The sequence below is a fragment of the Mauremys reevesii genome, linkage group 5 (assembly GCF_016161935.1).
Source record: "Mauremys reevesii isolate NIE-2019 linkage group 5, ASM1616193v1, whole genome shotgun sequence".
Taxonomy (NCBI): Eukaryota; Metazoa; Chordata; order Testudines; family Geoemydidae; genus Mauremys; species Mauremys reevesii.
This window is the reverse complement of record NC_052627.1, coordinates 134,794,293-134,818,658: the sequence shown is the minus strand read 5'-3', so window position 1 is coordinate 134,818,658 and position 24,366 is coordinate 134,794,293. Positions and strand designations below refer to the sequence as shown.

General features: G+C 41.0%; 1 protein-coding gene across 2 annotated transcripts in view; it reads right to left on the bottom strand.

The window, feature by feature from the left end:
- The window catches only part of EXOC6B (exocyst complex component 6B), a 436,117-nt gene that overhangs the window by 316,502 nt on the left and 95,249 nt on the right, over positions 1 to 24,366 (bottom strand). The window lies entirely within an intron of this gene.

The window sequence follows — 24,366 nt, the reverse complement described above, 5'->3', positions numbered from 1 at the left end:
GAAGGCTCTCTCTCTCTTGTGTAAGGACTAGTTTAGGTTCTGCAGAAACCAGTGGAAGTGGTCCTGCTACTTACACACCAGGGAAAGCTTCTCAAGCAGAACTGGTGCCTGGACAAGTCATCCTTAGGAAAATTAACATCGGTTAAGTACTTCAAAATGAAAAATCCCCAAAGCAAAATGCTTAATATCAACCACCACAGTAAGCAGCTCAGAGTTCAGCAGCAGGAGAGAGATTTAGGTTGACCATTTCAACTTTCCACAGTGGGCGTCTGTCTCATTGAAGTAATAAAGAATTCCTCAGGAAGATTTCGGAAACAGAAGGATTATTTAGCCACCCACACACTGACAAAATTAACCAGTCATGGAAATTCAAGATAATAAATGCCATAATTTTGCCTTTAACTTCGTGACTTTTTTCTTTCAAAAGTGAATGTTTCTAATTTATTGAGAGAGAAAATCTTTCATGAGTTTGTTTTTCCATGGGTCAGAACTCCCAAAAATATAAGAAATTAACACACTAATGTAAACACACCACTAGCGTCTGGTCACTGATCAGCCCTGCGTTTGTGTTCCTGGAACAGAGTTATACAGACACCAAAATTGGACTCTCCACACCATTTAGTAACCTCAAGCCGAAGTTTAAAAAGACTCTTTTTACCCATGCAAGTATTTTATAAAATAATTCTATACATTTTTATAGCCTCCACAGAGCGAGTCATCATTTAATACTAGGTGCTTCAAAGCACTAAGCTCCAGTATTCAGTGCCCTAAACCAAAACCACCACCAAAGACTTTAGCATGCATTGCCAGGACTTCAGTGAAGCATTGCAGGAGAGTGCGAAAAGCCACTGAATCATAATTATTAGGGCCAATTTCACAAAGCTGAAAATAATTATGAGCCAAGTCAAATGAGAGGAAGAATTTAACCAGAAAAATTTGAATGATAATTGGAAATCATTTAAGAGCACCCTACTAGGTGCCCAAAAAGACAACCCCACAATCAAGAAAGAAGGCAGAACTGTTTGGAGGGGGGAAAAAAAAAAGGACTTGGTTTAGAGGGGAAACAAAGGCAGCTATAAAAATAATATAGAACAAATAGAAGAAAGGGGAAGTCGATAGTAATTAATATCAATCAGAAGTTAGGAATTGCAGGAAATGGATCAGGGAAGCCAAGAGACACAAGGAGAAATTTATGTCCAGTAGAGTTAAGGACAATGAGGAGTTTTTAAAAGTAGGAACAGAAAGAATCCTAACAGGTATTCGTCCATTACTAGATGGAATTGGTGGAATTATCAATAATAGTGGAGAAAAGGCAGAAGTGTTCAATAAATATTTCTGTTCTGTATTGGGGGAAGCAAATATAGTCTCATCCTAACATTCTTCCCATTGCACTCATATCTCTGGAGGATGTTAAACAAACTAATAAAGTTAGACATTTTTAAATCAGCAGGTCCAGCTAACTTGCATCCAGGAATTTTAAAAGAGCTGACTGAGGAGCTTGACCATTAGTTTTGATTAATAATGTAGAACAATATAGAATTAACATGACATGCATTTAGTGGATTGAAAACGAGCTAAATAAGTCTCAAAATGTAATTGTAAGTGGGGAATCATCAAGCGAATGTGTTTCCCGTGGGGTCCCGGAGGGAATGATTCTTGACCCTAAGCTATTTAACATTTTTATAAAAGCCCTAGGAAAAAAAAACTATCATCACTGAAAGTTTGCAGATGCCAGAAAAATTGTGGGAGTGGTAAATAATGAAGAGGACAGGTCACTGACTTAGCGATGTGGATTGCTTGGTAAACTGGGTGCAAGCTAACAATGTGTGTTTTAGTTCAGCTACATGTAAATATATAAAGCAGGCAAGAAAGAATGCAGGCCACACTTATAGGATGGGGAACTTTGTCCTCGGAAGCAGTGAATCTGAAAAAGACTTGGGGATCATCTGAACATGAGCTCCCAATATGATATTATGGCCAAAAATAGCTAATGAGCTCTTGGGATGCATAAACAGGGGAAACTCGAATAGGAGTAGAGAGGTTAGTTTACCTCTGTATTTCTCACTGGTGCAAATGCTGCTGGACTACAATGTCCAGTTCTGGTGCCCACAATTCAAGAAACATGTTGATAAATTGGAGAGAGTTCAGAGAAGAGCCATGAGAATGATTAAAGGATAAAAAAACATGCCTTATGGTGATAAAATCAACAGACTGAGCTCCTTGAGTCTAACAAAGAGGTTAACGGGTGAGGTTATTAGAATGTGTAAGTACTTACGTGGGAAATAAATATTTAATAACAGGGTCTTCAATCTGGCAGAAAAAGATATAACAACATGATCCAATGGTTGGAAGATGAAGCTGAACAAATTCAGACTGGAAATAAGAAGTAAATTCTTAACAGTGAAATTAATTAACCATTGGAATAATTTACCAAGGTTCATGGTGGATTCTCCATCACTGACAATTTTTAAATCAAGATTAGATGTTTTTCTAAGAGAACTACTTTAGGAATTATTTTGGGGAAGTTCTCTGACCTGTGTTATACAGGAGATCAGAATAGATTAACACCGTGGTCTTTTCTGGCCTTGGAGTCTATGAGTAACTTCATATGCAAAATACAATAACTGGATTTTCAGTTTTGCACTAACAATTAAGATCATCATGCTTCTCTCTAGTCATATTTCAGGTTGACAAACCCAAAATTCTGATTTGTGTCTCTTCTACTTACAAGTCCACATGACTCTTTCAGTTTGATTGTCACCTGGTGCAGAGGGGTCATGCAATGCCCAACAGACCACATAAACCAGCAGTCGTGTTGTGATGGGGGAGCTCTGGAAAAAGTGGTGGAGCAGGATGAGTTCCATGTGCCATCTCCAAATGCTCTTGCAGAAACCGGATGGGGTGGATCAGAATAAGGGCTAAAGGGTTTGTAACTACATGGATCCAATGGCCCAAAACCCTGGGCAGGAGACTTAGGGAACCTACAGTCAGTCACTATTCCAACCTATGTTTTTCCATACACAAAGGTCAACCATGTCCTTGTGACCACAATGAGTTATTTTATGTTGGGGGGGAGGGAGAGAGAACAGGAAAGAACAGAATTAGAGCCTCAGTGAAAGTGCACAGAGTTGTGTTTGCATGCCCAGCAATCTCCTCTGAAGCAGTTGCCTCTGAAAATGAAATAACTGCTGTACAGAACAAACCTGCACTGGCAGAGGCAGATGGATGTGACCATGATGGCAAAGACCAATTTTTTTAAATGAATGAGCCTCATACTGTATGGAAGTGAAATAGTGATTAGGTGAACTTACTTCATGTCAGATGGTAAGGGCCTACGTGTATTGAATGGATCATGTGTTAGCTAGTAATATACAGTGCATGTGTAAGCAATATATAAGCAATATAATTGTTGGTCTTATTTAAAAGTAGTCAATAAGAACTCTGAATAACCCTTTTGGGAAGGAGTGCAAACAAAGCCTTCACAGCTTCCTAAATATCCTGTTATTCACTTTTTGGAATGTCCCTAAATGTCCCTGACTTGGGTATAGAACAAAGAAGAAGTTATGATGACCTACTAAAAACGATCAGGGTAAACAAGGGAAGTCCCTGTCAAACAATAAGATTAACAGTTTTGTTACTGTTAATAAGCAGATCAACATGTTATTTTATCTAGCGTGTAATGCAGAATTTCATACTTGATCATAAATATTAAATTATTATTATTATTACATAAATCAGAGGGTGTTGATAGAAGTAGGATGTCATCTTGGGTACAAGAGTATACGGAGACTTCAATCTTTGCCTTTGTTTGTATACAGCCTTTGTTCGTGTACATGCACCCAATTCATTGCCCTGTTACACACTAACTGATCACTGGGGTGTGGTATTCTATACCTATACTGAAATAAACCTGTTCCTTAGATCTGAACAAGGAGTTAGCAGCAGTTTTTGTCTGCTACAGTAAGCAGCGGTTGTCTGCTTTGCGAGCTTCATAAGGTAACCTGTGGTCCTGGTTGGTGGCCCTGAAATGTCCTTATACCTACCGCCCCTCCATTGGGACCTTCTCCAACTTGCCAACATTTCAATCCTTCACGTACTTCATAGGATGCATGCTTCAACTGTATTTTCTGGGTCTAATTTAAGATTCTTGGGACAGGACTGTGTTTTCCTCTAAGTACTATACTGAGGAGATCAGTAGTGCTCTAATAATTTTTAGTTTTGATTTTTTTAAAAAGATTTCTGGTTCAATTTTAAACAGCATGTGGCACTTTTCTGGGTGGAAAGTTTGTAGCAAAGAAATTCTGGCTTCTCAGAAATCAAAAATGTAATCTCAGTTGTAAATTCCTCTTCTATTCTAATCCTTATTTCCTCCATATCTCTCCCACTACAGTAACCTGAAGGAAAATATTATAATCAACAAAATACTCAAGAAAAAGAAAGACCACAGTTCTGTGTGAATCTTTTTTAACCTGTTGCTAGAGTACAGACAAAGCAGATGGGGTACTTCTATTCATCATAATAAGGGCCCTATCAAATTCAGGGGCCATTTTGGTCAATTTCACAGTCACGGGACTTTAAAAACACCAAATCAAAGACTTTTGGAAAGAATATAAACTCAGCAACTGCACAGATTAAGTGCCTAATTCTAATGAGGGTTAGGAATAAACTTTCCTGTTATCAGGAGTTCCTATAATCGTTTACTGCAGGATTTCCGAGAGGCAGTCTGGTTCAGCAGACAGGACTCTGGGCTGAGATTCCAGACACCTGGGTTCTAGTCCCAAATCCACTAATGACCTGCTTTGTGACCTTGAGCAAGTCATTCACATGTATGTACCTCAAGTTTGATTCCATTTGTAAAGTCAGCCCTCGGTTTTTGGTGAAATGGTACATAAGGGATTGATTGCTCAAGTCTGAGAGTTACTTGGTTGGGCCTCTACTTAGATAAGCTTTATGACTCACAGGATCCATTGAAGTGGTTTCCAATAGCTAAATCCTCAGATCATGCTGTCAAACTTCAGGACTAGTGAACTCAGAGCACAAGAAGCAAAAATGCTGAGTGCAACTCTGCCTTCAACAAATACAGCGAGCACAAAAATATTAATAATACACAGTGGCACAATCATGCATTCTGCTTTTATGCAACCCTTGCCATAGGAAAGTCTCAACTGCAGAATTTCATTAAACTCACTTCTCTTACAGTAAAATTCCTTTTCATACAAAAATTTTGCTGTGAAATGAAATTTCACACACACTAAGCCATGAATGTATTTAATAAGGAACCCAAACATTTGCAACAGTCACCAAACTCATGAACCAAGTGTTTCCTATAGCCTAGCAGGGATCAAAGGGGATTATTTATGCAGGGCCAGAAAAACAAAAACCCAACAACAGAACACAAGACGACAACATCCCTGACCCCAAAGACTTTACAAAGCATCTCAGACAAGTACATACACAGGGAGAGAGATGTATCACAAAAATGGGGGCATTTCAGAAGGGACACAAAGGCGTTGAGGGAGAAGCACTTGACACACAGGGAGTACAAAGCTGACACAAGCATAGGAGGGAGCACTAGGGTGACTGAAGAGGCCTTGTGACCGGGAATGTAGGAGGCAGCAAAGGCAGAAATGTAGGCAACAGTGGATTTGTGAAGAACCTTTTAAAAAGTGGTTCAGCAAACGGGAAGGTTCTCTGTATGGCACTTGCTTCAATCTGATGTTAGAGGCAAAACTAGATTTTTCACCCAAATTCATGGTAGGAAGAAGCAAACCATTCATTTTTAGTATATTATTACTCATTCTGATCCTTTCTTAAGACTATTCTGGCATCCATGAACCCTGAATGTACCTTCAAATAGACATTAAAAGGATGGCTCCAACACTACAAAGTATTTCCTTTAGAGAGATGCACTTTAAATACTTATTCGAGTGCAACCCACTGCATCAAAATGTCAGAGAAATATTGTAAGCACTATCCCCTGCATACCAGAGAACAATTTCAACTTACAACACTTCACATTTGTTTCAACAGTGGTTTGTTCTTTTGTCTGGAAAAGTAATTTTTCAAATGAATGGTTCAATTCTTTATCCCTCAGTACAGCACACTGAAAAAACATCTTTCTTGCACAAGTACAGTACACAATAGGCTTTGTCTTGTTAAACAAAAGAGCATGGACTTTCTTTCAATTATTTCCAGCTGTTTGATCGACATCTTATGGGATCAGAAGTCAACAGCAATCGGCATCTGGCTACCTGCACAAAATGCACACAGAGAATCTGAAGAATTCAGTAAGATTAACTAATCTAATTCATAGATTTGAAAGCCAGAAGGGACCGTTATGATCATCCAGTTTGATCTCCTGTATAGCACAGGCCATAGAATGTCCACAAAATAATTCCTAGAGCAGATTTTTAGAAAAACTCCCAATCCTGATATAAAAATTATCACTGCTGGAAAATCCACCATGACACTTGGTAAATGGTTAATTAATCTCACCATTAAAAATGTATGCATTATTTCCAGTCCACCTTTGTCCACCTTCAACTTCCAGCCACTGGATCATGTTATATTTTTCACTGCTAGATTGAAGAGCCATTATTAAATATTTGTTCCTTGTGTATACGTACTTATGAACTAACCATGTCACCCCTTAACCTTCTCTTTGTTGAGCTAAATAGATTGAGCTCTTTGAGTCTATCACTATAAGGCAGGTTTTTGAATCCTTTAATCATTCTTGTGGCTCTTCTCTAGACCCTCTCTAATTTATCAACGTTCTTCTTGGGCACCAGAACTGGACATAGTATTCCAGCAGTGGTTGCAACAGTGCCAAATAGAGAAGTAAAATAACCTCTCTGCTCCTATTCAAGATTCCCGTTTACGCATCCCAGGATCACATTAGCTCTTTTGGCCACAGAGTCATACTGGGAGCTCATGTTCAGCTGATTATTCATCGCAAAACCCAAAATTATCACTCCAAAGAAAAACCTACACCAAATACTTTCTCCATAACAGAAGCTATTGCCATCTGTCTAGTAGACATAGCAACCAATTCATCATATGATCAGATGAACTTCCTCAGGTTTTTTGTAACTCCTAGATCCATGTATGTTTACGTTAGAATCACATGCAGGAAGTTCTCCAGTGGAAGGATTCCAAGGTAGATATACAGACATTTCCAGGAGGCAAGAATGCCAGTGTTTATTGGGCTATTAGTACTGGATTGGATTTAGATCTTGAACTTCTTAACTACTATGCCAAGGAGGGATGGGAAAGGATCCCTGAAGGAGAATGCATCTGACACATAAAAGGCTACAAATCCAGACTAACAAACAGCTGTGTCATCCCTGCCCTGCAACCTTGAGTGCCTTACAATGCTTTGATTAAAACAGCTCCCACCTGGGCCACTCACAAACAGCCTTCCAGCATGCAAGCTCCACACTGCTCAGCATTTGTGTGAAACTATAGCCTGCCAGTCACATCTGGATTACATTTTGGCTCTCACCAACCTGATTATATGGCAGGGTGACCCCAACACACCCCTAGTCCTAGATTTTCCTCCAGAAACATATGTCCCATGCTGTCCAGCCCTCTCCTGGACAATACAAGTTATATAACGTCTGTTATTTCTTTAATAGCAATAACATGCACACAATGTGCCACCGCAAATGAAGTTTCCCAGGCACTTCAATTTAAACACACTAGATTAGATAAAAATACAGCAAGTTTATTAACTACAAAGAGATTTTAAGGGAGTACAAGTTATGGGGCATAAAAGTCAGAAATGGCTACAAGAAAAATAAAAATAAAATACAAATGGTTTCTAACAAACTGTGTTAAATTCCAAGCAAAATTTTCTCACCACAGGCTTTCAGCAGTCTTACTGGCCAAATTTATTAGGTTTGGACTCCTTCTCCAATCTAATGATTGGTTACTTTGTCCCTTCAGATGCAGCGAATCGATGGGAGAGAAAGAGAGAAGGGTGTCTGGGGGTGTTTGTCCTTCCTTTTTATAGCATTGGTCTCCCTCCTGAAAGACATTTCCAGCTGAGATTCAGGAGACAAAAAGTCCTTGTGGAAGGATATTCCCTGCTGTTTTTTTCCCCATTTGAACTTCATCTCCCCTTCCTCCTTGATGATTTGTTTATGGCTTAAATGCAAATTAAGCAGAGCATACATTCCTTTGTTTAGGACAGATCTTCTGCCAACTTCTGCTTGGGTAGAGCTATGGTTTGGAACATGTGTAAATATCATACGGAGGCTGTTATAACGTCACAGGCAACGTTGCCGCACGTATTTTAGCAGGACAATACTGACCAGCAAATTATGAGTTTTCAAATGATACCTTGCAAGACATGCCTTGTACAAACATTATTACAATAGTGGGTAGGCTGTGAACACAACAGTACAGTCTGTCACAATATCTTTAAGTAGTTTTGCTCTAGTGAACGGGCTCTCAAACTTTATTACTCATGACCCCTTTCACATAGCAAGTCTCTGAGTGCAACCCTCCCTTATAAATTAAAAACACTTTTTTAATATATTTAACACCATTATAAATGCTAGAGGCAAAGCATGGTTTGGAGTGGAGGTTGACAGCTTGTGACCCCCCCCCCCCAAGTAATAACCTCGTGACCCTCTGAGGGGTCCCCACCCCCAGTTTGAGAACCCCTGCGCTAGATTTGCCTTCAGCAAAGTTTCCTGTTGTTGCTCAAAACAAATAAGTCGATGAGAAGTTCCTCATTTCTGGAAGATCTCATTTAGGGATCCCTCAGTTTCACATTCTCCCACTGACTCAGTCTGGTGCTAAGACAAGGAGTTAATCCTGGAATCTCATCCTCCCGGTCAGGACACCATGTATATAAAAAATGTAATTTCTACATAAAGTTATCAACTTTTACATTAAAAACTTCCAAAGACCCCCAAATTCCAAACACAAGATTAACCCAACCTCCTCACTAAAGTTACTATTGAACTATTTCACATAATTTAACCTCCATCTCAGATATAACTCTATACTCCCGTCTTTCCCCAGCCCCAAAAAACCAAACCTCTCCTTCTGTATACAGTACAGTGACCACCAGTGAAAAAGGTTACTTTGGAATATTTCCCTTCTCACATTTGGAGGAAGGATCACTGCACTCACCGTGGAAAGTTATTGTCATGGAGCATGGTAAAAACAAATACCACCACATGTTAAATGTTCAATTATTAATGACATCCACTGCACCTCCCATAACAAATGGTAACATCACCCTAAGAAAATTACTGCAAAAAGCTGATCTGTACTCAAAAGCGTTAGACCTACTTTTATAACTTGCATCCGAAGAAGTGGGTATTCACCCACGAAAGCTCATGCTGCAAAACGTCTGTTAGTCTATAAGGTGCCACAGGATTCTTTGTTGCTTTTACAGATCCAGACTAACACGGCTACCCCTCTCCTACTTTTATAACGTAACTACTTATATTCAAGAAGACTTGAGAGATTAATTTTACATATAATATTTATATATGATCTCTCAAGATACTACGGCAGGGGTTGGCAACCTTTCAGAAGTGGTGTGCCGAGTCTTCATTTATTCACCCTAATTTAAGGTTTTGCGTGCCAGTAATACATTTTAACGTTTTTAGAAGGTCTCTTTCTATAAGTCTATAATATATAACTAAACTACTGTATGTAAAGTAAATAAGGTTTTTAAAATGTTTAAGAAGCTTCATTTAAAATTAAATTAAAATGCAGAGCCCCCTGGACCGGTGGCCAGGACCAGGGCAGTGTGAGTGCCACTGAAAATGAGCTTGTGTGCCACCTTCTGCAAGCATGCCATAGGTTGCCTACCCCTGTACTACGGTAATGACGTCTGTGTAAGTATCTGAGCACGTCACAATCTTTATTGTATTTAACCTCAACACCCCTGAGAGGTAAGGCAGTGCTACTATCTCCACTGTCTCTGCCTCAGCTCCCCGTAGGAAGAGACCAAATGACATGCCAAAGGTCACATTCCAAGTCTGTGGCAGAACACGGAACTGAATCTGGATCCCGCAAGCTCCAGGCTAGCTCCTTAATCACTGGACCACTCCTCTCCGAATGACTGTCAGGGTTCCACATAGGGAACCAAATACTATCTTTACTATCATGGCAAATCCCGAAGAGACGTGGACTCCTAGCAAGTCAAGTGCCACTGCGACGGGGTGAACTCACCCCACACTGGACAGCGAAGGGCAGGAAGCCATGCCCCCACGTGGTAGTCTGGCTACCCTATTGACTCTGGTCACTAGGCCATACAGCCACGCCCAGAAGGTGACTCTGTTAGCTCCAGCTGCTAGGCCATACAGCCCCGTTTGGAGGGGGTATCTCCACTGACTTGGGCTGCTAGACCTGGCTGCCGGCGAGCCCAGTGGATCATTAATGACTCTGTCCTCTAGGCCTTACTGCCCTGTAGACCCAGGGTATCTCTATTGACTTTAGCCATCAGGCCTTACTGCCTTGCAAACCCCGGGGTACCCCTGTGGATTCTGGCCGCTAGGCCTCACTGCCCAGCAGAGAAGAGCTACCCCCGGATGTGGGTCACGTGACCCTATTGCCCTGTGGAACAAGGCGATTCCATAGACTCCAGACAGTGGGTCTTAAAGCCCTGTGGATCAAGGCATCTCTATGGACTCCTGCCCTTAAGTCTCGCGGCCTGGAGACTGCAGGCAGCTGGAAAGACGGGGTGAACTCACCCTGCACTGGATGGGGTCCTCCCACACCCTGTCACAGCCATCCAGATCAATCTCTGACAAGGTGCTTAAGGTAGTCTGATTGTTTATTCTGTTTATATCTATCACTGGCAATCCTGTCACGAACCAATGCCTATGACACCCATGTGATCACCGGCTGTATAGCAGCATTCCTTGGTACACACACTTCAGAATTCGCCAGTCTTTCATTCTGATAATAAGTCCATACCAAGAAACCCATAGACACCAAACCTGTGCTGGTGGAGGCAGCTGTTGGGTTTGACTTTGAATATCTTCGTTTCTGATCTTGTCCTGCCACTTGGTGGAGAGCAACTGATGGAGCCAATTACTATTAGCAAGAACATGATCAATAATGGTCCTGGTGAAACCAGCAGACTGTACCACGTCTGCTTGTGAGTCTTTGGATGACAGAAAAGCAAGTCAGCAATCATCATGTCATCAGCAGTCACTGCCCAGTCCTATTCTGCCCGAGACTAAAATTCCCAAGAGTATTTGCCCAGATATCACTTTCCTTTCCTACCCACGCATTAAAGTCACCCAGAATCACAATGACATCTCTTCTTGGAACTTCATTAAAAAAATTAACTGAAATTGCTGGTCAAAATTATCTACAGCAGCATCGTTGGCTTTGGTGTTGGTGGAACCATACATAACAAGGATTATTAACTTGGGTGTCTACTGTTAGTTGACACCTTTACTGAGGGCACAGTGCTGACCTCGAATCCACAGAATCTTCTCTCTATTTTTTAAAGAACCCTGTTATTCTATTGGTTCTTTTGGAGGCCGGACGAAGGTGCATGGAGAAATGAATACCCATTGGAAGCAAGGACTATATGTACTTTACAAAAGTTATATATACATGAAAACCTGGTGCCCTCTCAAGTAAAAGAAACACAATGAACATGTTTTGAAGATATACAGTTTATAATGAACCCTTCATCAGTCTCTCTACAGCAAAGACTCCCGGAATAGATGTGCAGATAAATTGTTTTGGGAAGTTAACATGACTAAAAAAATGCAATTAAAATAGATCATCAGTGTTTTCCCTTTCCCAGCTCTTACTCTGCTCCCTGGAGCATCCAGAGCCATTAGGTCAAATATGAAACCCAAGGTCACAGCTGCTAATATTTTACCTGAAAAATCCTTTGAAAATTCATATGCATTAGCAGCTGTTCACACTTTCTAGCTCTCTTGTCATGAAACCCGAGTTGACGAACATCTGCAACTCAGTTGCCAGCTACTAATCGGAGGAGCCAATATCTTTGCCACCACTTACCTACAGTCTGATTTCACTGCACAGCCTATCTTGAGTCATGCAAAAGAGCTGGTGATCAGGTACTAATGGAAAGTGACAGAAAGGAAGCAATATTGTTTTACATGTGGTCAGGCCAGCTCTCAACTCTTTCAACTATTTCTATGTAGTGTATGATGTCCAGTAAATACCAGGGAAATCAGATAAGGGAGGAGGAAAAGTGTTAGTGACAAAGAAGAGAAGCTGCTAAGAGGTAAATATTTAGTGATTTCACATTTGGCCCCATGGCATAAAAAGTGTAACTGACCCAGGAAATCTCCATGAGGTGAACAAAAAGCCTCCTACTGAAAATATTACAGCCTAAACCTTCACATCTGTACAACCCCAGTAACTTCTTTTGCAAGAGATACACATGCATTTTCCAGAAGCCTCTCTTAACAGTGGGGGAGATGGAGAATCATAAAGGATTACGGAGTCCAATAGCTAAGGAGAACTTTGCTCCAGAAGAGGATTTTAGTGGGCTGTAGGGGAGAGGTTATATAGATATTGGGTGATGTTTTGTAACAAGACACATGCATAAAAACTAAGTAAACACAAGGCCTCATCATTGTTACCCTTGTTGGCACAATCTACTGTATTCCCCCAGCTATCATTAAATTAGAAATAAATAGCAGAGCCTGGAAAATGAATTAGTACCGTACACTGCAGTGACGGAGGATTAAACAACATCTTGAGTGTTAGCCTACTCTAGAGGAAGGATCAAAAGTTTGGGAGTCAAGAGCGAATTCCAGAGTTGAGAATGCCTTATTAGGAATAGACCATATCGGGTCAGACCAATGGTCCATCTAGACCAGTATCCTGATTTCCAACAGTGGCCAATGCCAGATGCTTCAGAGGGAATGAACAGAACAGATAATCATCAAGTGATCCATCCTATGTCATCCACTCCCAGATTCTGGCAGTCAGAAGCTAGGGATATCCAGAGCATGGATGACTCCTGCACAATGACGCCAAGATCTCTTTCTTGAGTGGTAACAGCTAATTTAGAGCCCATCATTTTGTATGTTTAGGCCTGAGTTAATTGTGTCTAATTTGCATATTAATTCAAGTTCAGCAGTCTCTCTTTGGAGTCTGTTTTTGAAGTTTTTTTGTTGCAAAATTGCCACCTTCAAGTCTGTCACTGAGTGGTTAGAGAGGTTGAAGTGTTCTCCCACTGGTTTTTGAATGTTATGATTCCTGATGTCAGATTTGTGTCCATTTATTCTTTTGCGTAGAGACTGTCCAGTTTGGCCAATGTACATGGCAGAGGGGCATTGCTGGCACATGATGGCATATATCACATTGGTAGATGTGCAGGTGAGCGAGCCCCTGATGGCATGGCTGATGTGATTAGGTCCTATGATAGTGTCACTTGAATAGATATGTGGACAGAGCTGGCCTAAACAGAGACTGGGAATGGTTGGGTCATTACACTAATTGAATCTATTTCCCTATGTTAAGTTCTCCTCACACCTTCTATGGGTTATCTTAATTAATCACTTCAAAAGTTTTTTTTCTCCTGCTGATGATAGCTCATCTCAATTGATTAGACTCTTCCTGTTGGCATGCATACTTCCACCTTTTCATGTTCTCTGTATGTATAAATATCTCCTGTCTGTGTGTTCCATTCCATGCATCCGAAGAAGTGAGCTGTAGTTCACGAAAGCTCATGCTGAAATAAATTTGTTAGTCTCTAAGGTGTCACAAGTACTCCTGTTGTTTTTGCGGATACAGACTAACACGGCTGCTACTCTGAAACCTTACTTTGCTAGTTGCTCTTCAAATTCTTTTTTGGCCTGCCTAATTATACTTTGACTGGATTTGCCAGAGTTTATGCTCCTCTCTATTTTCCTCAGTAGGATTTAACGTCCCATTTTTAAAGGATGCCTTTTTGCCTCTAACCGCTTTTTTTACTTTGTTGTTTAACCACAGTAGAACTTTTTTGGGCCTCTTACTGTGTTGTTTTTAATTGGGGATATATATTTAATTTGAACCTCTATTACGGTGTTTTTAAAAAGTGTTCATCCAGCTTGCAGGCATTTCAGTTTTGTGACTGTACCTTTTAATTTCCATTTAACTAGCTTCCTCATTTTTGTCTAGTTCTCCTTTCTGAAGTTAAAAGCTACTGTGGTGGGCTTCTTTGGTATTTTCCTGCTCACAAGGATGTTAAATTTTATTATGTTATAGTCGCTATTACCAAACGGTTGAGCTATATTCAGCTCTTGGACTGCATCCTGTGCTCCACTTAGGACTAAATCAAGAATTGCCTCTCCTCTTGCAGGTTCCAGGACTAGCTGCTCCAAGAAGCCGTCATTTATGATGTCTAGAAACTCTCTCTACATCCCATTCTGAGATGACATATACTCAGTCAATATGGGGATAGCTGAAATCCCCCATTATTACTGAGTATTCTGTTTTTACGGTTTCTCTAATCTGAAAACACCATGCCTACAGCCCCCTGCTACTTAAACTTGGAGACCCAGAGGGAGTTCTTATCTGCACCATCTCAACTGATCTCAGCAGCCACATTACCATACAAGGTAGAGGTGTTTTTCCAAGGTAGCCAGAAACCAACCTCAATTCTAAAATTCTGTAGATTGCTAGTCTCACTGAAAGATGAAGAGGCCATGAAGTTGGATCTCCTCCCTCACCACCAGAAGTGGTCCCTCCACGCTTGAACATCAGCAGCCTTGCCACTTCCTATTTCCAGCTGTGCACAAAAGTATTCAGACTTCAAGGTCAGCATTCTAGAAAATTTCAGCCACAATGAATTCACGTTAAGAGGCAGAGACACACCCACGTCTTCCAACATTTTATTCTGCCTTTTCCTGCAAAAGGAATAAGCAGCATCCTCCAACACAGTGGCTGGAAATCTTTCCAGACTACTGTACCCCTTTCAGGAGTCTGATTTGTCTTGTGTACCCCAAGTTACACCTCACTTTAAAACGACTTACTTACAAAATCAGACATAAAAATACAAAAAAGTGTCACAGCACGCTAGTACTGAAAAATTGCTGACTTTCTCATTTTTACCACATAATTATAAAATAAATCAATTGGAATATAAATATTGTACTTACATTTCAGTGGATAGTATAGACACCAGTATAAACAATTCATTGTATGAAATTTTAGTTTGTTCTGACTTCGCTAGTGCTTTTTATGTAGCCTGTTGTAAAACGAGGCAAATATCTAGATGAGTTGATGTGCCCTCCTGGAAGAGCTCTGCATACCCACAGCAGTATACGTGTGCCCCTGGTTCAGAACCACTGCTCTAATACCCCACAACTTTGTGTCCTAGCTTGAGAGATTTACAGAAAGTCAAAGATATTAAAATACTTTCCTTTCAGAGAGAAAGTGAGAACATAGACCTATAAACAATGTCGTCAGGGCATTTCAGCAGCTTAATCCACACAGGGCATGGAGTTTTTTTAAGTCAATCTAAGACTGGTGGGTCTATGAAGCCATAAATGACACAAATTTGGCTTAAGAGGGAGGAAAACAAATATGTTAATGGAAATCGCTTAACATTTCAAAGACTTATTTGTTTGTGATAAAGAATGCAAGGCTCAGCTGTTATACAAGCAATCCAGCCCATACACAGACTACTGACATTTTATTGCAATGGTACCCCAGACTACCAAGCAAGGAGGGCAATCAACATTTCCATCAGCAACAACTGTTCAGAGTTTTAGAAAGCAGAACAACAAACTTTCTCCAGGCTGGTTGAAGCTTAGCATTCAAGGTCTCTGCCTAGGAGGGGATTATTAGTATTTTTAAAACCACGTCATACGCAGAGAGTGGTTTTGGTTTTGCTCCGGGGATAGGAGGGAGAGAGAAAGTGACACCCAACTTTGTAGAACTGTAGGAGTGCAAATTCAAAGACTAAGTTGTGTAGAATGCATTGAAACTAACAAATTTGGGCTCTGACAAACCAAGGTAGGGTGCAAGATGCCAGGTCTAGGATCACCAGTTAACAACCACCAGACAACAGGGCCTTCTCTTTCAAACAAAGGGACTGACTGTTTCAGTGCCACTTTATACTGATTGCAACTGTGGTCATATCACCCAGAGACACAGACAACCGCAAACCAGTGAGAGCTTTATAAAGATCAAAATCAGCTCACTGAACTCGACCCAGACATTAATCTGAACCTAGTGCAGATCCTGGAGCATAGGCATAACGTTCTACATGTGAAGCGTTGCTCAATAAGCGGGCAGCCACATTCTTCTTTGACTTAAGAAGCAACTAAATTTACTTCTTACACAAGATATTTATGAGGAGACTGGCCAAACCACTGGATAATATACTATGGGACACAATCCTGCAATGAGTTATGGGAATAGACTCTGTGCCCTACAAACGTGGGTGGATTTCCCTCATTCCTAAATGTTAACGAGCCTACAATATAGACAAGCAAGGGATTATGTCCCAAATTTCACACTGAGGTCAAAACTCTGGTCACATACATATGAACTACCATTTACGGAGAAATCATTGGGCATGCACATTCAAGCACAGATTTGGATCCAACGTGTTGAGAAAGTTCACCAACGAGACAAAATATAAGATTAAGAACGCAAGAGCCTCCATAATGGATCAGACCCTCTTGCCCAGTGCCCTGTCCTGGTTTAGGGTTGCCCCAAGCATTGCACTCCTGACCATCCTGGCTAATAGCAATTGATGGACGTACCCTTCATGAACTTATCCTTTTGAACCGAGATATACTTTTGGCCATCACACATCCCATGTCAATGAGTTCTGTAGGTTAGCTGTGTGTTGCGTGAAAAAGTACTTCCTCTTGTTTGTATTAAACCTGCTCCCTATTAATCTCATCTGGTTTTTGTATTGGGTGAAAAGACAAATAACACTTCTCTATTCACTTTTTCGAAATTTCAAAGCTGTATTAAGTCAATGTTCAGTTGTAAACTTTTGAAAGAATCACCATAACGTTTTGTTCTGCATTACAAACATTCCAGAGTTATGAACAACCTCCATTCCCAAGGTGTCTGTAACTCTCAGGTTGTACTATAAGTAATATCTAGCTCTTATGTGGAGTCATTATGTGTTTTATAATTAGGGCTCCGTATCTGTCACAGAGGTTGCGGAAGTCATGGATTCCGTGACTTTCCGCAACCTCCCTGACTTCTGCAGCTGCCAGTATGGCTGACCCCAGGGCCACCCAAGCAGCTAGCTCTGAGGCCAGCTACTCAGGTGGTCCCAGGGCCGCTGCTGGAGCAGGTCTGCAGCCAGCCACACCGGCCGTTGCTTGGGTAGCCCCAAGGACCATCTGAGCAGCCGCCAGTGCGGCTGACCCTGGGGATCACATGAGCCCCCGCCAGCCCCAGCTCCCCAAGATTTTTAGTGTAAGTCATGGATAGGTCACGGGCATGAATTTTTCTTTATAGTCTGTGAACTGTCCATGACTTTTACTAAAAATACCCATGACTAAATCAGAGCCTTAGTTATAATCGCTTAAATGTGTATCGTATAGTGTATACTGGTTAGCAAAAAAAGTACTACATTTAGTGTAAAGGCTATATTTGACTTCAAATTAACATATTTCACTGGTTATAGCCACCAAGGAGAATGACTTTCTTTAGGAAAATAACTAAAAAATATAAATGCTAAACAAGATTAAAATCAATTATTTAATTGAAGGTTTACTGCTTGCTGATGTAAATCATATTTAAAATCAGTGATTTAAATCAAGCCACCCAGCACTGATGTGATCTTGTAGCAGCCAGTAGCTAGTCAATGGCTCTGATAGCTATTAACTAGCTAAGAAGGCAGCAGTGGCAACCAAATATTTCCTCTGCTGGGGGGGAAACTCAACAGAAGGGTCCCTTCCATGAGTCAGGCACTATAGCCCCATGTAAATCAGTGTATTCCGCCATCTCCTGTTCTACTCATTTGATTTGAAATTGCATTTTATTCAGTGATTTTTGTTTTAAACACGCAATAGGGTGAGGAAACAAGGATTCTAGGTTAACAGTTAAGTGCTGTTTCTAAAATGTCATATGTTTTCAACCATCCGGGCTCACATTCAGTCTCCGAAACTCCGATGGTGAGTGGATATGCATCACAAATGCCATACCGTGTTCAGCTTTTACTCTTGGACACACTTAACAGGGAGACTTACAAATGTTGTGTGTGTACGTAGTGCAAGCACATACAAACTTAACTCTGCAGTAGCTACAAAAACAAGCTATCAAAAGTGCAGCTGCAACAACACTGCTCTCAAAAGACGCTTCAGTAACATCTGATACATTCAATTTTTTAAAAGTCAGATTTTATAAGGCCAATGTCCCTATTTAAAAATAAAACATGCACTGGTGGCTAATAAAACCGGGTTTTAACAGCCATGCTTGCAAAAGAAATGTTTTTAGAGTTAGCAAAGCTCATAGCCTTTTAATCGCACGTCAAACACCGCGCTCTCAAGAACAAAGCCAGGGTTTTGTTTTTTTGTAGTCTCTGCCAAGTGCTCCTAGATATTAGATCTCTGGCATCCATGCAAACCCCTCAGAACTGAAGGGGTTAATGCAGCCTCTAAAAGTCCACCAAAAACTTACTAGCTTCAAGGCAATGCCACCAACTCTGAAATAAGATAAAATGGAAAACAATTGTGTTTGCCAACTTGGCTTCAAATAAAAAAGCTTATTAAAAACATTCACATTTACTGCTAATGGAAACAGTGCAAGTAAAATACATACAAGAACTGTTTTCACTTGTTATTATATAAAATTTATAATATACAACAAATTTATTTGATCCACAGAATCCAAATTCCTTTTCCTACAAATCTGTTCATTAATATTTTCAGCGACCCACTGTTATAGAATTGCACTTGCCAGGAATTTTATGATGAAAATACTGAGGGCAACAAAAAGCATTTACATTTTGTAACTAATTCCTGGTATCTTCACAGCAGGAAGCAACAGCAGCATGCTTTACCACACAGCGATCCCATTCCGGGACCTCAAATTGCTTTCCAAACGTCAATTAATTATGCCTCCATACCCCAGTGGTATAACATGGGTGGCATTCCCGTTTCACGGAAAGGAAATGATGTCACAGAACTGTTAAGTGACTTGTCCAAAGTCACACAGCAAGGATCTGAGCTGGGAATACAAGTCAAGAGTCTTAATTCCCAGTAACCTGCAGATCAGACCTAGGTTGCTTCTGCAAAGCCAGACAACTGGAAAAGTAATCTAGTGTCAATGTCAGAGGCACATGCCCTATCACAGCATCGAGGGGCCGAATACAAGATCAGGGCCCACACTGCGTGCTGTCTGATATACAGGCAGTAAAAAACAATGACAGGCCCTGTCCCAAACAGCTCACAATCAAGGTAATGATTTGTCTGCCCCTCAAAAAATTCCTTGGAACCTAACCCCCCGCATTTACATTAAATCTTATGGGAAAATTGGATTCGTTTAACATTGTTTCACTTAAAGTTGCATTTTTCAGGAACATAACTACAACGTTAAGTGAGGAGTTACTGTACCTGTTAGCCCAGAGGAACAGCAGGAGCCGACTGGAAGGGCTGAGGAGGTAGCTGTGAAATGGTAGGAGAGAGAAGAATTTCTCTAGGAATAAGTATGGCCCAGCAGATATATCCCTCCAGCTCCGATTTGTGCTGATTTATACACATCTCATCCGTTTTAAACTGTAGGAGGAGCTGAAACTTTGCTAATTGATCTGTGGTGACAAACCTGATGTATTTTGTGTTCTGAGGGTTTTCTCAACTTTTTTATTCTATCAAGATCCTGGAAGGAGACACACAAAGTAGTTTAAATAAAGCACAGTTGAAAACATCATAGCCCTCACTCAATACAAATAGCCAAAGAGAGGGCCCTGGGCATGCCGGCAATCACACACAAGAAAAGAGGACACAGCACGCCCCACACTTGCTCTTGACAAAACCTGAATGGAAACACTGAAGCCTGAAGACAAAGGTTGGGGATCCTCAAGAAACTCTAGGAACCTCAAGAACAGAAGCCAAACCAAAAACAGCCAGAGGGGGAGGGGTGGTTTGGGCTCTTTTTAATGAGCTTAGAGAAAAGGAGGATTTTTGCTTATGAAAACAGGCCACAAAAAACTTTACATGGATGACCCAACACTTCCTGTATGTTTACAGGAACTGGCAAGTTAAGGAAACTCACTTTAAGCCTGCTTTAAATACCACCTTAGAAATATAAAACTGAAGACTAATTGGCCTCTCCAGTTTTGCAGCTTGTTACTAATAAAAGACATTGTACATACAGCCTGGTACTTGCTGTTCACCTGCGGCAGTGGGCGGAAAGCATCATGCCAACGTCCTGGTCTGGAAATCTACATGTGCTGTTTTCCATTCACTGTCTAAAGGGTTAATATGACATAGGTAAAGAGCTGCTGAATACTCAGGAATCGAAGTATATGCACAAGTGATGTACTTATGCTCATACGTGCTGTCTTTTGTAAAAAAATAATAATAATAATAGGAGATATACCAATCTCCTAGAACTGGAAGGGACCTTGAAAGGTCATTGAGTCCAGCCCCCTGCCTTCACAAACAGGACCAATTTTTTCCCCAGATCCCTAAGTGGCCCCCTCAAGGATTGAACTCACAAGCCTGGGTTTAGCAGCCCAATGCTCAAACCACGGAGCTATCCCTCCCCCAACACAATCATCCACTCTATCTCCCCAGCAACACATTTCCCAGTGCTTTCTCCAATTTGCCACTTTCTTCTGATATTTTCCTAAATTTCCCACTGTCCCTAGTGGTACTTGCTGTGCCCAAGAACCCAGACTTTGCCATCCTCCAAATACTACACCCCACATGTCCCCAGAGCACCACAATCCCATTTCCCTATAGGCCACACACACAGCCTATTCTAGCCCATTGGCCCCTGAAAAAGACCACAAATTGGCCCCTTAACCTCCCTTAGCCATACTTCAATACGTTTTGCTACAAATCATTGTGGACTGGGCACCTACTTCGGTGAGATGTTGCTTCAGATTTCCAACAATAGTTGCTGTTGTAGTGCAATTAGATAAAAGTACTGAGCACGAGTAGTGATTAGAGGTGGAAACTGGATGTCAGGACTCAAGTTCCACTCTCAGTTCTGCCACTGAGACATGGTGAAACCTGGTCCAAACAATGCAACCCTCTGCATTTCAGCTTCATCATCTATAAAATGGAAATACTCATCTTCACCCGCTTTCCAGAGACCTTGTGAAAGTGAAGCTCAACTGTTTGCAAGGCACTTTGAGACCCTTATTTTTTTAAAAAAAGAACTCACTGAAGAATATAAAGCACTCAGCCACTTAATCTCTTAAGGATTTGCAATCAGCCTGCACCTGTCAGGACCAGATCTCCTGTAATGACTGATTGCATACAAGGTCTGTTACTATCCTGAAAGATAAGTTTTGTTCCATCTCATCAGTGGCTCTAACCAGGGTTTACAGTACTTGTGTTCATTTAATCTCTCACTTTTTTACATCTGCTCAGTGGGAACACAAAGTTGAAGGACATGATAAAAAACCCTATTATTTCCATATGGGTTTCCAAATAAATGGCTTTCAATTGAAATACCATATGCGCAGAAGGACTCACGCAGGACGTGTACGTACTGCTGTGTACATAGTACACATTCATGGTGTCCAGTCACTTTTCCCTCTTTGGTGTTTGATTCTGCTAAAACAAATACTTTAGCCCCGATCTTGTAGCAAGACATTTCTTTGCATGTCATTTGGCAGATGCAATTGTGGGGCCCTGCCAATTCACCCTGAAGCCCTCCGTTTTAATCAGTATCACATAAAGTTTAACACATGCTTTGAAATATGCACCAGATTCAAAGCTTCGCCTCAAGGGGGTCCTGCTGAATAACACATACCATCCCAGCCGCTGCTCCTCTAGCAATTATCTTTCAACTTTGGCCGAACCATTCGAACTGTCAACGCCAGCACACTGCCAACCAGAGGAAAGGTTGTGGGGTCAGAACTGAAAACAAGACTCCTAAAGGCTGCAGCGTACCGAGGACACTGTGGGGTGTTTGTTTATACTGCTGTCTGCTTATAAGGAGAACCCCCAGGGCACTTGTTTCATGGGTTAGCAGAACTATAAACAGCGTTAAGAGGGGTGGAAAAAGGTTAGCGATGACAGAAGTGTCACCATCTGCTAAGCCCCTCCTTCAGAAGTTTGAAAAGTCCAGGATGTTTGCACATCATAACAGGCAGCCTTCTCTGGTGATCAGAGCATAGGATGAGCCAGGAACTTCCAAATTCTAACCCCAGTTCTATCACTGATTCCCTTTGTGGCCTTCGTTAAATGAGGAACCCTCCCGATAGCTCAGAACTCATCACCTGTAAATAGCCGATAATGCACACCTGTTTCACCCTGCATTGTGAGGACTCCTGTTTGTAAAGTGCTAAGAGGACAGACAGCACTAGGTGCTGTTATGATTATTGTGGGATTAGGGGATTTAACAGAGTCGGAAGCGAGAGCAAAAACAGTGATTAAACAGCCTGAGCTTCCATCTACGGAGTGTTGGATTGTTAGTAGCTTGATTAGAAAAATCCTCATGCAATTCTTATTAGAGACTAACAAGGCAACCCTGCCCTCTCAACCGCAACTAGGAAGGTGGTGACATGGACTATTGTCTACCATACAGAACTTGCTTCATTTCAGTCAATCCTCTTTCTTCCTCCCACGACATTCGTTAGTTGCATCCACCGGTCACATCTTGCCATACGACAATATTGCAAATTTTTTGAGGCAGGGCCTGTCTTTTTGTCTTCGTGACAATGCCCAGCACAAAGGGGCCTCAATCTCTGATTCTATTTGTAACACAAACGGTAAATAATAGTTTTGAGTCACAATTCTGTTGCTCCTCACAGTGCAGCTTTGTCAATTTGTTTACATGCCCACCTCGTGCTAAAACAAAAATCTTCTCTCTCCACCGTCTTGTGCCCTACAATCTCAGTCATCAATATGATCATATGATGCAGCTGTTCTTGCTTATTTTTATTCAATTTAAAAATTAAGACTGGGATTTTTCAGAAATGCTCTTTGTTGGCCTACCAGCTCCCACTCACGTCCATGCCACCACCCTCACTGAATTCAATGCGAGCAGAATTAGGTCAATGCTGAGTGCTCCTGGAAATCCCATGCCAAGTATTAAAAAAAATAAAAATAAAGAGAGATCTCCATAAATGATTATACTTTAGAGATTGGGAAGTTAAAACAAACCCTGCAAACAGAGAGGGAGGGGAGCAGTTTTTGCTATATAAACCTAATTGCTAAGCCAAGGAATTAATTCATCAGCCCTTCAAACAAACTTCTTTTACTGTAAAAAGAACAGGAGTTCTTGTGGCACCTTGGAGACTAACACATTTATTTGAGCATAAGCTTTCGTGGGCTACAGCCCACTTCATCAGATGCATAGAATGGAACATATAGTAAGAAGATATATATACATACAGAGAACATGAAAAGGTGGGAGTTGCCATACCAACTCTAAGAGGCTAATTAATTAAGATGAGCTATTATCCGTAGGAGAAAAAAAAACTTTTGTAGTGCTAATCAAGATGGCCCATTTCAGATAGTTGACAAGAAGGTGTGAGGATACTTAATATGGGGAAATAGATTCAACTTGTGTAATGACCCAGCCACTCCCAGTCTCTAGTCAAGCCCAAGTAAATGGTATCTAGTTTGCAAATTAATTCCAGTTCAGCAGTTTCTCATTGGAGTCTGTTTTTGAAGCTTTTCTGTTGCAAAATTGCCACCTTTAAGTGAAGTGTTCTCCTACTGGGTTTTGAATGTTATGATTCCTGATGTCAGATTTGTGTCCATTTATTCTTTTGCGTAGAGACTGTCCGGTTTGGCCAATGTACATGGCAGAGGGGCATTGCTGGCACATGATGGCATATAATTTTGCTGTGGATTTCCTACTGCAAATTCCCACTGACAATAGAAATGGCAGGCAAAATAGCCCTCATCAGTATAAAGCCAGAGTCACAGTGAATTCAGGAAAACATCAGCTGCAGTATGGGGGTGGCCACAGAGGCTTCTGTTAAACAGCAAGTTGTAAAACATAAAATCAGATTTGTAAAAATTGCAGCTGTGCCTGCCAGCAGTGAATTAATTGGTGCTGCAAGCTGTACCCTCTTTTCAGATGAAACAAAGAATCCCGGATTAGTGTCACTGGAAAAATGACTGAAGTGAGCAACTGAGTGAAGTAGCCAAATTGTCTCACGTTGCTTCCTATCCATTAGTCCACAAGCATCAGAGAAGCTTGACCAGTAACTACCAGGAGTAACATTATCAAATGTGCCTAAGTGACTTAAATGCCTAAATC